Below are 11,492 nucleotides of genomic sequence, written 5' to 3'. Positions count from 1 at the left end.
TTCTTATTGAGAAATTTCATCTTAAGCCAGGTGCGGTGGCTCATGCCTGTAATCCTAGCACACTGGGAGGCTGAGGTGGGTGGATTGCTTGAGCTCAGAAGTTGGAGATCAGCTTGAGCAAGAATGAGACTCTATCTCTACTAAAAATAGAAAAACGAGCTAGAGGCATTGTGGAGGGCACCCATAGTCCCAGCTACTTGGGAGGGTGAGGCAAGATCATGTCAGCCTAGGAGTTTGAGGTTGCTGTGAGCTATGACACTACGGCACTTAATCCCAGGGTGACAGAGTGAGACTCTTGTCTCAAAAAAAAAAAAAAAAAGAGAGAGAGAGAGACAAAGAGACAGAGAAATTTCATCTTAACTGATTTGTAAGAACTCTTTTTTCACTGAAAATATTTATCCTTAATCTATCATCTGTGCTATAAGTATTTTACTCAGTTACTTTTCTTTCATCTTTATTTTTGCTTTAAACTTTACATGATCAAATTTATTAACCATTTTTCCTTTTTGACTTCTGGATTCTAAATCTTCTTCAGATTTCCCTTATCTCAAGATTGTATACATGCTAATAATGCATGCTCAATTTTTTGTTTTAAAGTGTTTTTTTTTACATTTAAATCTTTAATCAATTTCAAATTTATTTTGCATAACTTTTTTTTTCCTTTTAGTAAAAAAATGCATTTATAAGGATTGTCAAGAGGACTAGGCTATTTCTGAAATCACACAGTTTTGCTGCTGGTGTCTCCAATGCACAAGTTGTTACAATTCAAGAGAATGAAATCCACTGAAACATTGACAAGAAAAATGTTCCACCTACTGAGTAAATTTCTAGCAGATTTTTCTAGATGTGGTTGCTTGCTGATCCCTAGTATTTGAATAAAGACAATGGCAGCTTGGTGTTATTTTCACATATGTACTCTTAGAAACAGCTTATCCCTCTCCATGGGGTAAAATGTGGATTCTTAGGTCTGCAAGAATTCAGGCTGCACTCGGGCCACTTTCCAGAACTCTTTTTTTTTGAGACAGAGCCTCAAGCTGTCCCCCTGGGGACAGTGCCGTGTGCATTACAGCTCATAGCAACCTCCAACTCCTGGGCTCAAGCGAGTCTCCTGCCTCCGCCTCCCAAGTAGCTGGGACCACAGGTGTCCGCCACAACGCCCGGCTATTTTTTGGTTGCAGCCGTCATTGTTGTTTGGCGGGTCTGGGCTGGGGATTCGAACCCGCCACCTTAGGTGTACGTGGGTGGCGCCTTAGCTGGTTGAGCTATAGGCGCCGAGCCCCAGAACTCTTTAATGTGGGTCTTAGGGCACTGCATCTCACACCAGCTGATGGGAACCATCTGGACACCTGACTCACTATGGGCTACCACCACTCCTAGCTCATTTTTGGCAGTGGTCAGCAAGTAGTTGGACTGTGCATCACCTAGGGAGATCACTTAGGCCAAGACAATGTCACCTGGGTGGAAACTTTTATAAATTTCAACTTTGTCTTTTTCAGTTGCTTGGACATCATCTTTGCGGATTGTTCTTCGAAGAGTTCTTAAGTGGTGTGGACCCCACATATAGGATGTGTACTTTAGCAAAGTGTGAATTTATGCTAGAGACATTACAGGTAATAATAGCTCCCACATCTGGCAGTAATTGAGACTCTGTTTCTCTCATCACAGACACCACAGGAAGTGCGCTGCTCTCACTGCTCTATGTCAGGCAGCCGGCAAGTGACAAAAAAATGTAGCCGTGCCCGGGTGTGGGTTCTGCTGCCCAGGCTGCCCTCCTCCAAGTTACACAGACGTTTGCTGGGTATGTAGTATCTCATCAGTGGCGCCATGACTGCCACTCTCCCAAAGCCTGGATCTATTTTGCATAACCATTAAGGTAGAAATCCCTTGCTTGAACTTGTGCAAATGCTGAGCCAATTATCCCAACACTATTTATTGAATGATCCCAATACTATATATTCATTTATTTCCTGAAATACCTTTATCATATACATTTTTACATACAGTTGGATCTATTCTGAATCCTGTTACAATTCTTCTGCTATTTCTGTATTAGTAAATGCCCATTTTACTGTCCCCTAGGGCAAACTCCTGCTCCTTATCCCTCTTTTTGGTTTTTTTTTTTTTTTTTTTTTTAGTGCTTTTTCGCAATGGAGTCTTGTTATGTTGCAAGTGCTTATTCACAGGTGTGACTATTATGCTCTGTACCCTTGAACTTCTGGGCTCAAGTGATTCCTCTCAGCCTCCTGAGTAGGTGGGACTCCAGGCACATGCCACCGTGTCATGCTTTTCTTAGCTATATTTATATCTCTATTCTTTCTAATACATTTTAGAATCATTTTGTCAAGTTTAAAAATCCTCTGGGATTTTGATTGGGCTGACATTGAATTGACAGATATTGAGAGGTCTTATCTTAATTCTAACAAGGTATGTCTTTCCATAGGTATGGAACTTGATGTTTGTGTTCTTCAGTAGACAGTCCTCCTGACTTACTACTTTTCCTTCAAGGCTAAGAACTTAGAGGTCTTGGGTTTTGAGGAACTAAACTGCTTCATAGGTGGGAGCAGTAATTGGAGTTATTTGGTAGTGGATGAGTTGCTCGTAGTGAGAAAGCCTTCCCCAGAAAGTGGAAGGGCTAGCCACAGAGAATGTGACACAGACCTTGAGCACCCTCAAGTTCCTAAGAATGGCCAACCTGCAGACAAAGTATAGAGTTGGGCATGAAAGTCAGGCAGACCACCACTGCTTGTGGTGTTCAAGCATGCAAGGGGGCAGAGAGTTGCAATTCAGGGTACAAATAGCCATTAGTGGGAGAGAGAGACCTCCCTGTAGATTTATTGGTGATAAGATCAGCAAAAGAGTCCTTGAGGACAAATCAGCTTGTGGAGTAGCCATCAAAAATTCCAGTGAGGCAGGCAGTCCTTCCAAGACATTTTGTCAACTTTTGCACTAATGACATTAGGGGCCTGCTATTTTGTCATGAGGACTGCCTGTGCATAGTAGGATGTCTAGCAGCATCCCTGGCCTTACTCACTAGGTGTCAATAGCAATACACTCTCCTCAGTTGTGAAAACCAAAAATGTCTCCAGGCATTGCTTAGTGACCCCTGGGGGACATAATCACCCCCAGTTAAGACCCACTGCTCTAAGACCTAAGGGACCATGGAGCAAACAACCAATGAAGTAAGCTTGTGGGGTCAGCGAGAAGGATGACAGTGGTGAGGATGGCCTCTTGGAAAAAGGAAGTGCAAGATGCCCTACCCCCACTCAGCCACATCTTGGTAGAGGGCGTGGGGTAGCTAACTTCCTAGGGATGTCCCCACATCAGAGCAGGAGGAGGAAGCACAGCAGGAGCAGAAACTCATTTTCTCATTGCCATCTGCAGAAGGAAATCCTTGCTGGGGAACATCTGGCAGGGACGGAGACTGACGGTGAAGAGGTATCCACCTCTAAGAAAAATTTCAGATCTTGGGTGGACGAAGGGAAATCAGAGTCAGTTTCACCTCAAGTTCCACTGTGCCCGGCTGTTCCATCCTTAGACAGCCAGGCGCAGTGACTCAAGCCTGTAATCCTAGCACTCTGGGAGGCCAAGGCAGGTGGATTGCTTGAGCTCATGAGTTCGAGACCAGCCTGAGCAAAAGCAAGACCCTATCTCTACTAAAAATAGAAAAACTGAGGCAAGAGGATCGCTTGAGCCTGAGTTGGAGGTTCTGTGAACTGTGATCTGTGACGCCGTGGCACTCTACTCAGGGTGACAGCTTGAGACTCTGTCTCAAAAAAAAAAAAAAGACTTCTTGGACACTAAAATGGCAGTTCTCCACCCCCAGCTGCAGCACCTGCAGAGGCTTGAGCAATGCCCTTAGGGGAGGTGGGCTACAGTTACAGGTCATGCTTGTGGAAACTGATTTAGCCAGTGGCCATCAGGCACCTACTGTGAGGTGAGTGCACAGTATAGGAGAATGGGGGTGCTCCTGGAGAGATCAAAGGACTGAGTGGGCAGCAGGCCTAGGAAGGTCCTATGAGGTAGAGGCCAGGGCTTTACTAGAAAGCAAGGACAAGGTAGATGTCAACTCCAAGCCCCATCACCTAAAGTGAGAATGAAACATCTTTAAACAAGATTGGTTGGGCAATACTTCCTGTAAAGGGTTTCTATAGTTAAAGCAAGGAAAAGGGTACTCTGAAAACCGTTATCTACTTCAAAAGAGCAGTGGGATAGGTATCTGTGAGCACTGATAGGGAAATTCAAATGAGGGGTATAAATTAAACTCAGCTGAAAGAGGCTGTGTATTAGAGACTCTCTACAAAGAGAATACTGAGAGAGTTAAGTCCCGCTAGTTGAATCTCAAGTCCAAAGCCACTTCTGTGTACTTCTGATAGTGGAAGAAATCAGAGGAGATGCCAGTAAGCAGGGAGGCCCTACAGTTAGGGTCCACATAGGACCTCCCACCAATCCTCAAATGCATACGAAAGCTATGAAGTTAAACAGCTGGCTTCTGTTCAGGAAGACAGACACAGAGGCAGGCCCGGTAATCCATCCAGGATGCCAGCATGGCAGCACTGGCTAACAGCCAGCATCTGTGTACATTTGCTGGTGCCTCTGCCACATAGTAAATAACGTTCCTGCATGGGGGCACAGATCTCCATCATATGGCAAGATCTAGGGAGCCCAGGGGTGACCTGTGGAAAATCAAATGGCAAAAATAGCCCCACCTTGCCCCATCCATTATCCCTATCCCACTTCTACCTGGAATGAAGAGATGGGCCCAGAGATGGCTGGCGAAACTTTCCTATGTTTTGAGGGAAAGATTCCAGTTATAGCTAGCACACGTGTGGATAAAACAATTATGTAGACATACAAGGCAACATTCTCTAAGTTCTACATTGAGTCCTCAGAATAACTTTAGTAAGAAAGTTCAATTAATACTTCCATTTTATATATGAGCAAATGAAGGCATACATGGGTGAATGTGCCCATGGTCCCATAGAGTGGTAAATGACAGGGCTGAGATTCTGATTCAGTCAGTGTGTGCACTGACTTCAGAGTCTGTGCACTTAACTGTGCTATGGAGAGGAAATGCCAAAATTCTCATATGAGACTAAGTATTAGAAGAGATGCCTGTAGGTCAGTGGGTAGGGCACTGGCCACATACACCAATGCAGGCGGGTTAAAGCCCAGCCCAGGCCTGCTAAATGATGACAACTGCAACAACAACAAAAAACAGCTGGGCCTTGTGGCGGGTGCCTATAACCCCAGTTACTTGGGAGGCTGAGGCAAGAGAATCACTTAAGCCCAAGAGTTAGAGGTTGCTATGAGCTGTGATGCCATGGCACTCTACTGAGGGAGACAGAGTGAGACTCTTGTCTCAAAAAAAAAAAAGTAAAAAGAGAATAAGCATTAAAGGGAGGGCAGCTAAAGTCCCTGGGTAGGCTATAGGGACCCCAATTATCCCATGAGCCTCCCCATCTAACAGTCACACCTGTAATCACAGAACTGTAATGTAACATGCCTGGGGGCCATCACTGTGGTGGTGGTTCTAATAGAAATCAGAAAAATCACAAGATGGTTAAAAACAATAGGGAGAGTTGGAATCCCCATCACCAAAGATTCTCTTTCCAGGGATAAAACTTTAATTCTGAGTTTTGTTTCTATAATAAAGGAGGTGATAATGGTGAGGTTACCTTATTTTCACAAATAAAGTATTTTGTGTAAATACTCAAAATTATTTCCATGCAAATTTCCCTTACTTGTGACCTGAATTGTATTCAGCTGTCCTTGTCATAACTGTAGGTTGCAGTGGAATAAACTGCAGCAAGGTTTCTTTCTCAAAGTCTTTCATTTTCATTGTGCTCGTTCCAATATGGATAACTGTCAGCTCTACCCATTTTCCTCTCCCATCCACTTTCTTGCATGTGTGCTGTGTCTAGACTTAGATTAGTTTAACACAGTACTATAATATTATCATGCTATTATAGTGGTTCTGGGGGCGTCTCAAATCCTAACTATGCCAGTGATTTCTGAAATAATTCCCTGCTTGAGTACATACAGGAGTTGGTCAGCCTTGCATTGAACATAATTCCACATCTACATTTACTTATGCTTCTCGATCACTATTTTAAATATTCACATATATCAGTCCTAGGCATATCCATCAAAGAGACATAAGATGCTTCTCTTCAAGGACACTGAATTTGAAAGACTAAGTCCAGTTAGTGATGGAAAAAGACTCAATTTACATGATTCTTTAGATTATAATTGTGTTATCCAAACTAGATCTGTATATCTACCTCTGAATACTCCCTTGATTATTCATATACCTGGCTCACAGCAGGTGATCAATAAATGTATGATGAATGAATGGTCGACAATTTCCAGACTGTAGCCCTTATCTGCTCATATGATGGCTTCCATTGATCTTTGAAAGGCACATGTGATCAGTATGCAGGATGAGGAGTTCAGAGCCTATAAGACACACAAGCCTAAGAAACCACTGAGAAGCAGTGATTATTACTAAACATGATGGTATGTAAAGATTGAGAATGGTAGATCAGAAATTGAGACTGGCTGAAAAAGTTATGTATCAGAAGGATGAAGCAAATTGAGTATAAATGTTCTGGACAAAAAGAAAAGACTAATGGCTCAGGGTGAGTCTAAGACCAAAATAGGATGAGGGAGTCTGAATGTTACCTGATTTTCTGAGTACTTTATTATTTATGCTTTGCATGTCCTGTGTAGAAGGGATTGGTTTTAATGGTCAGAGTTGATTTAACAGTGAAAATGAAGAAGTTAAATTTTTAACTTCCTGTTAAAAACTCTGCCTAAGGTACTTCCTCAACACACACACGCTAGTTCCTACCCATCCTTCAAGGTTCTGATCAAGTCCTATCTCTTTCACGAAGCCTTTTTCAGTTCTCTTTGAAAGGCTCTGCTTTTTTAAGCACTTCTCAAAACCACTCATTTACTATTATCAGACCTCTTTGACATTATCTTTTTTTAATGTGAATATTTCTTATCTCCCTCAACCACAATCTCTCTGCGGGCTGGGATATATGCCCACACTGCCTTGCACATAATAAAGGCTCTAGAGGTATATGTTTATCTAAGATGGCTTTATTTCTTTGGGATTGCTTAAGCACTTACTCTGTTCCAGGTCTTAGAAAAACAGAAGTAAACAATTCAGACTCTACCTTTATGGAGCTTACCTTTTCAGTAAAAAAGTGGAAGAGATGGGAGAAATTCGACTGGTTTAAGACGCATAACTACAATTTAGAGTCAGTAGACAGCATCTCTGATCACTTAAGCCTTAAAAAAAAAATCTTCTGCCATTTGTTTTGTGTAAGAATGCTCACCAATTTTTATTGAGGTTTTAACCTGTGTCACAGTAAAGCCGAATTAAACAGGACCCAAGAGATAAAAACATGTGGGATACCCAAGATCCCTACAAGGCATAAAAGTTGCAGGGGACCCCTGGAGTAAAACCTAGACTACTAAAGTTTTGTGAGTGATTTTGTGCCAACAAGTGCTCAAGTTTAATTTTTCACCACTGTGTTCTCCATATACTTGAAGGGAAGAGGCAAAGGATTTGAGTTTCTTGGTCTAGATTTCCTTTGGCAAACTAGTACCATATATTCAGAAGCAATCCTTCATTTTATCTCTGTCTTCTCAGGGACAGGTGCTTTTTCCAAACTTTCCTTTACTTTACCCCCACGACCTCCAACCTTTTTGGCACTGAGGACCAGTTTCAGGGAAGACAAAAATGCTTCCACAGATGGGGGTGGGGTAGATGGGGCAGGAGGTGGACGTCAGGTCGTGATGGTCTGCTGCTCAGTTCTGTGGGGGTTGGGGCCAACAGCTTTACAGACCACCTTGTTTACTTTTTTTAATCCAACAGCTTGTTTTGTTGTTTGGTGTTTAAAATATCCTGAAAAAGTAGTTTAAAACAATGAGAAATACAGGTTTGTGAACCAAGATCAAATGAACTGATAGCTAAAATGTAAAGCAGTCATCAAGACACAAAAACAATTACTTATTCGCTATCGCTTCCTCCCTTCTACAGCTCTCTTTCCATCAATCTCTTTCATTGTTGTCACAAAAGAGATGGCTAATGAAAAATAATTACTGTCCCACTACTTCAAATTAAATTTCATTGTTCAAAAATTATTTGTTTTAGATTTTCTAGTTTTCAGCACAGCCATTAAAAAAAAAAGAATTTTCAAAAAAAAAAGTGGAAGAGATGAATCTTTTTAAGTCTTTCTAGAAAGGTACAAGAAATTGCAGCAGGAAACCATAGGAAATAGTACAGTTGCAAACACTGGACTGTAAGTCAGGATAACTTGATCTTATCTCTAATTTGATATGTGCCTTGAGTACATTTCTTAACCATTTGTACATCCATTTCCCTAGATGTCGTATAGGGAAAACTGACTCAGAAAATAGATACAAAGCATGTCGGAGGAAACATCCTCAACCAGATAAAAAGCATCTATGAAAAACCCACCACACCTAATACCATACTGAAATGTGAAAGACTGCAAGCTTTCTGTTAAAGATCAGGAATAAGACAATGATGTCTGCTCTCACTACTGCTATTCAACACTCTACACAGGAAGGTCAAGCCAGATTCTAGGTAAGGAAATGAAATAAAAGGCATAGAGATTGGAAAGAAATATTAAAACTATATTGACAGAGAGTGGCACCTGTGGCTCAAAGGAGTAAGGCACCAGCCCCATATGCCAGAGGTGGCAGGTTCAAACCCAGCCCCGGCCCAAAACTGCAAAAACAAACAAACAAAAACTATATTGACAGATAACATGATCTTGTAGAAAACCCCTAGAGTCCACAAAAAAACTTATTACTTATTAAAACTTTTACTTATTAAAGCTAATAAGTAAGTTCAGCAAAGTTTCAGAATATAAGATCAGTATACAAAAATCGATTGTATATTAACTAGGCAAGGTGGCTTTTCCCTGTAATCCTAGTACTCTGGGAGGCTGAGGTGGGTGGACTGCTGGAGCTCAGGAGTTTGAGATCAGCCTGAGTAGGGTGAGACCCCATTTCTACTAAAAATAGAAAAGTAGCTGAGCATTTTGGTGGGTGTCTGTAGTCCCAGCTACTCAGGAGGCTGTGGCAAGAGGATCGCTTGAGCCCAAGAGTTTGAGGTTACTGTGAACTGTGACACCACGGCACTCTACCCAGGGCGACAGAGTGAGACTGTCTCAAAGAAAAAATCAACTGTGTTTCTATAAACTAGCAATGAACAATCCAAAAATTAAACTAAGAAAACTCCATTTATAATAGCAGAAATAAAATATTAAAGAATAAACAAAAGAAGTTCTTTTACAAAAGAAGTAAAAGAATCTACATAAAGTTGTTCAAAGAAATTAAAGATAATCTAAATAAATGGAAAAGGCCCCTATGTTCATGGACTAAGTATACTTAGTATTGTTAACATAGAAATATACTTCAAAACTCTTATTACCAAAGTCCCAGCTGATTTCTTTCTTTTCTTTTTTTAAAAACAGAATCAGCAAGCTGATCCTACAACTCACATGGAAATGCAAAGGATCCAGAATATATGAAACAATCTTGAAAAATAACAAAGTTGGAGGACTCACACTTCTCAATTTCAAAACTTACTAAAGAAAAACAGTAATTAAAATTGTATGGTACTGAACGGTGCCCGTAGCTCAGTGGGTAGGGAGCTGGTCACGTACACCCAGGCTGGTGGGTTCGAACCTGGCCTGGGCCAGCTAAACAGCAATGACAATTGCAACAAAAATATAGCCGGGTATTGTGGCGGGCACCTGTAGTCCCAGCTACTTGGGAGGCTGAGGCAAGAGTATAGCTTAAACCCAAGAGTTTGAGGTTGTTGTGAGCGGTGATGACATGGCACTCTACTAAGTGCCACATAGTGAGACTGTCTCAAAAAAAAAATTGTATGGTACTGACATAAGGACAAATGGATCAATGGAACAGGACTAAGAGTTTAGAGTAAACCTATGTACAGTATTTATGATTAATTCATTTTTGATAAGGGTTCCACGACAATTCAATGGGGGAAAGAATAGCTTTTTCAATAAACAGTGCAAGAAAAACTGGATATACACATGTAAAAGAATGAATTTGGATCTCTACCTGATATTATTCATATACAGAATGAGCTCCAAATGAATCAAAGACCTAAAAGTGTTAAAACTGTAAAACTCTTAGAAGAAAACATAGGTATAAATTACCATGAAACTGGATTAGGAAAGTTCTTCACAGATACAATATCAAAGCCCAGGCAACAAAAGAAAACATAGACCAAGTGGACTTCATCAAAATCTACAAACTTTTGTACTTCAAAAGACAGCAACATGAAAATGAAAATCAATACACAAAACAGAAGAAATATATCCAAATCACCTACCTCAGGGAACTTGAATCTAGAATATATAAAGAACCCTTGCAACTCTACAATTAAAAAACAAACAGCCTGATTTTAAAATGGGCTAAGGACTTAAATAGGTATCTCTCTGAAGAAGATACAAAAACGGCCGATAAGCAGGAAAAAATTCTCACCATCACTAGCCTGGAGACACTACTTCATATATACACGAGTACAATAGTCAAAGAGGCAGTAATAACAAATGTTGTTAAGAATAATGAGAAATTGGAACCCTTATATATTGCTGGTAAGAATGTAAAGTGGTACACCTTCTGTGGAAAATAGTTGGGCAGTTCTTCAAAAGCTTAAACATAGAGTTACCATCCGACCCAGCAATTTCACTCCCATGTATATGCCCAAGAGGACTAAAAACATATCCACACAAAAACATGTATATGAGTATTCATGGCAAAATCATTCACAGTAGCCCCAAAGTAGAAATAACCCACATGTCCATCAACTGATGAATGGATAAAATACAGTATATCCATAGAGTGGAGTATTATTCAGCCATAAAAGAGAACAAAGTACCAATACATGTTATAACACACATGAACACTGGAAACATCATGCTGTGTGAAGAAGTCAGGCATACAAGGGCACATATTGTATCATGCTGTTTATGTGAAATATTCAGAACAGGCAAATCTGTAGAGACAGAAAGTAGATCAGTGGTTGCCAGGTGCTGGGGGATGATTGATGGGAACTGAGGAGTGACTGCTAGTGCAGGTGGGGGTCTCTTTGGGGAGCAATAAAAATGATTGAAATGGTAATACTTTCCTAACCCTTTAAGATACTAAAAAGCATTGAACTGTGTACTTTATTTTTATTTTTTTTGAGACAGAGCCTCAAGCTGCCCCCCCTGGGTAGAGTGCCCTGGCATCACAACTCACAGCAATCTCCAACTCCTGGGCTCAAGCGAGTCTCCTGCCTCAGCCTCCCAAGTAAGTAGCTGGGACCACAGGTGCCCGTCACAACGCCTGGCTATTTTTTGGTTGCAGCCATCATTGTTGTTTGGCGGGCCTGGGCTGGATTCGAACCCACCACCTTAGGTGTATGTGGCTGGCGCCTT

General features: G+C 41.2%; 1 pseudogene; it reads right to left on the bottom strand.

Annotated features, from left to right (window-relative positions):
• Nucleotides 1-961: 961 nt before the first annotated feature.
• Nucleotides 962-1,844, bottom strand: LOC100966910 (annotated as a pseudogene).
• Nucleotides 1,845-11,492: the final 9,648 nt, after the last annotated feature.

The sequence above is a fragment of the Otolemur garnettii genome, unplaced genomic scaffold (genome assembly GCF_000181295.1).
Source record: "Otolemur garnettii isolate 467f Iridium unplaced genomic scaffold, OtoGar3 scaffold00110, whole genome shotgun sequence".
NCBI classification, from domain to species: domain Eukaryota; kingdom Metazoa; phylum Chordata; class Mammalia; order Primates; family Galagidae; genus Otolemur; species Otolemur garnettii.
This window is presented reverse-complemented; position numbering and strand designations above follow the sequence as displayed.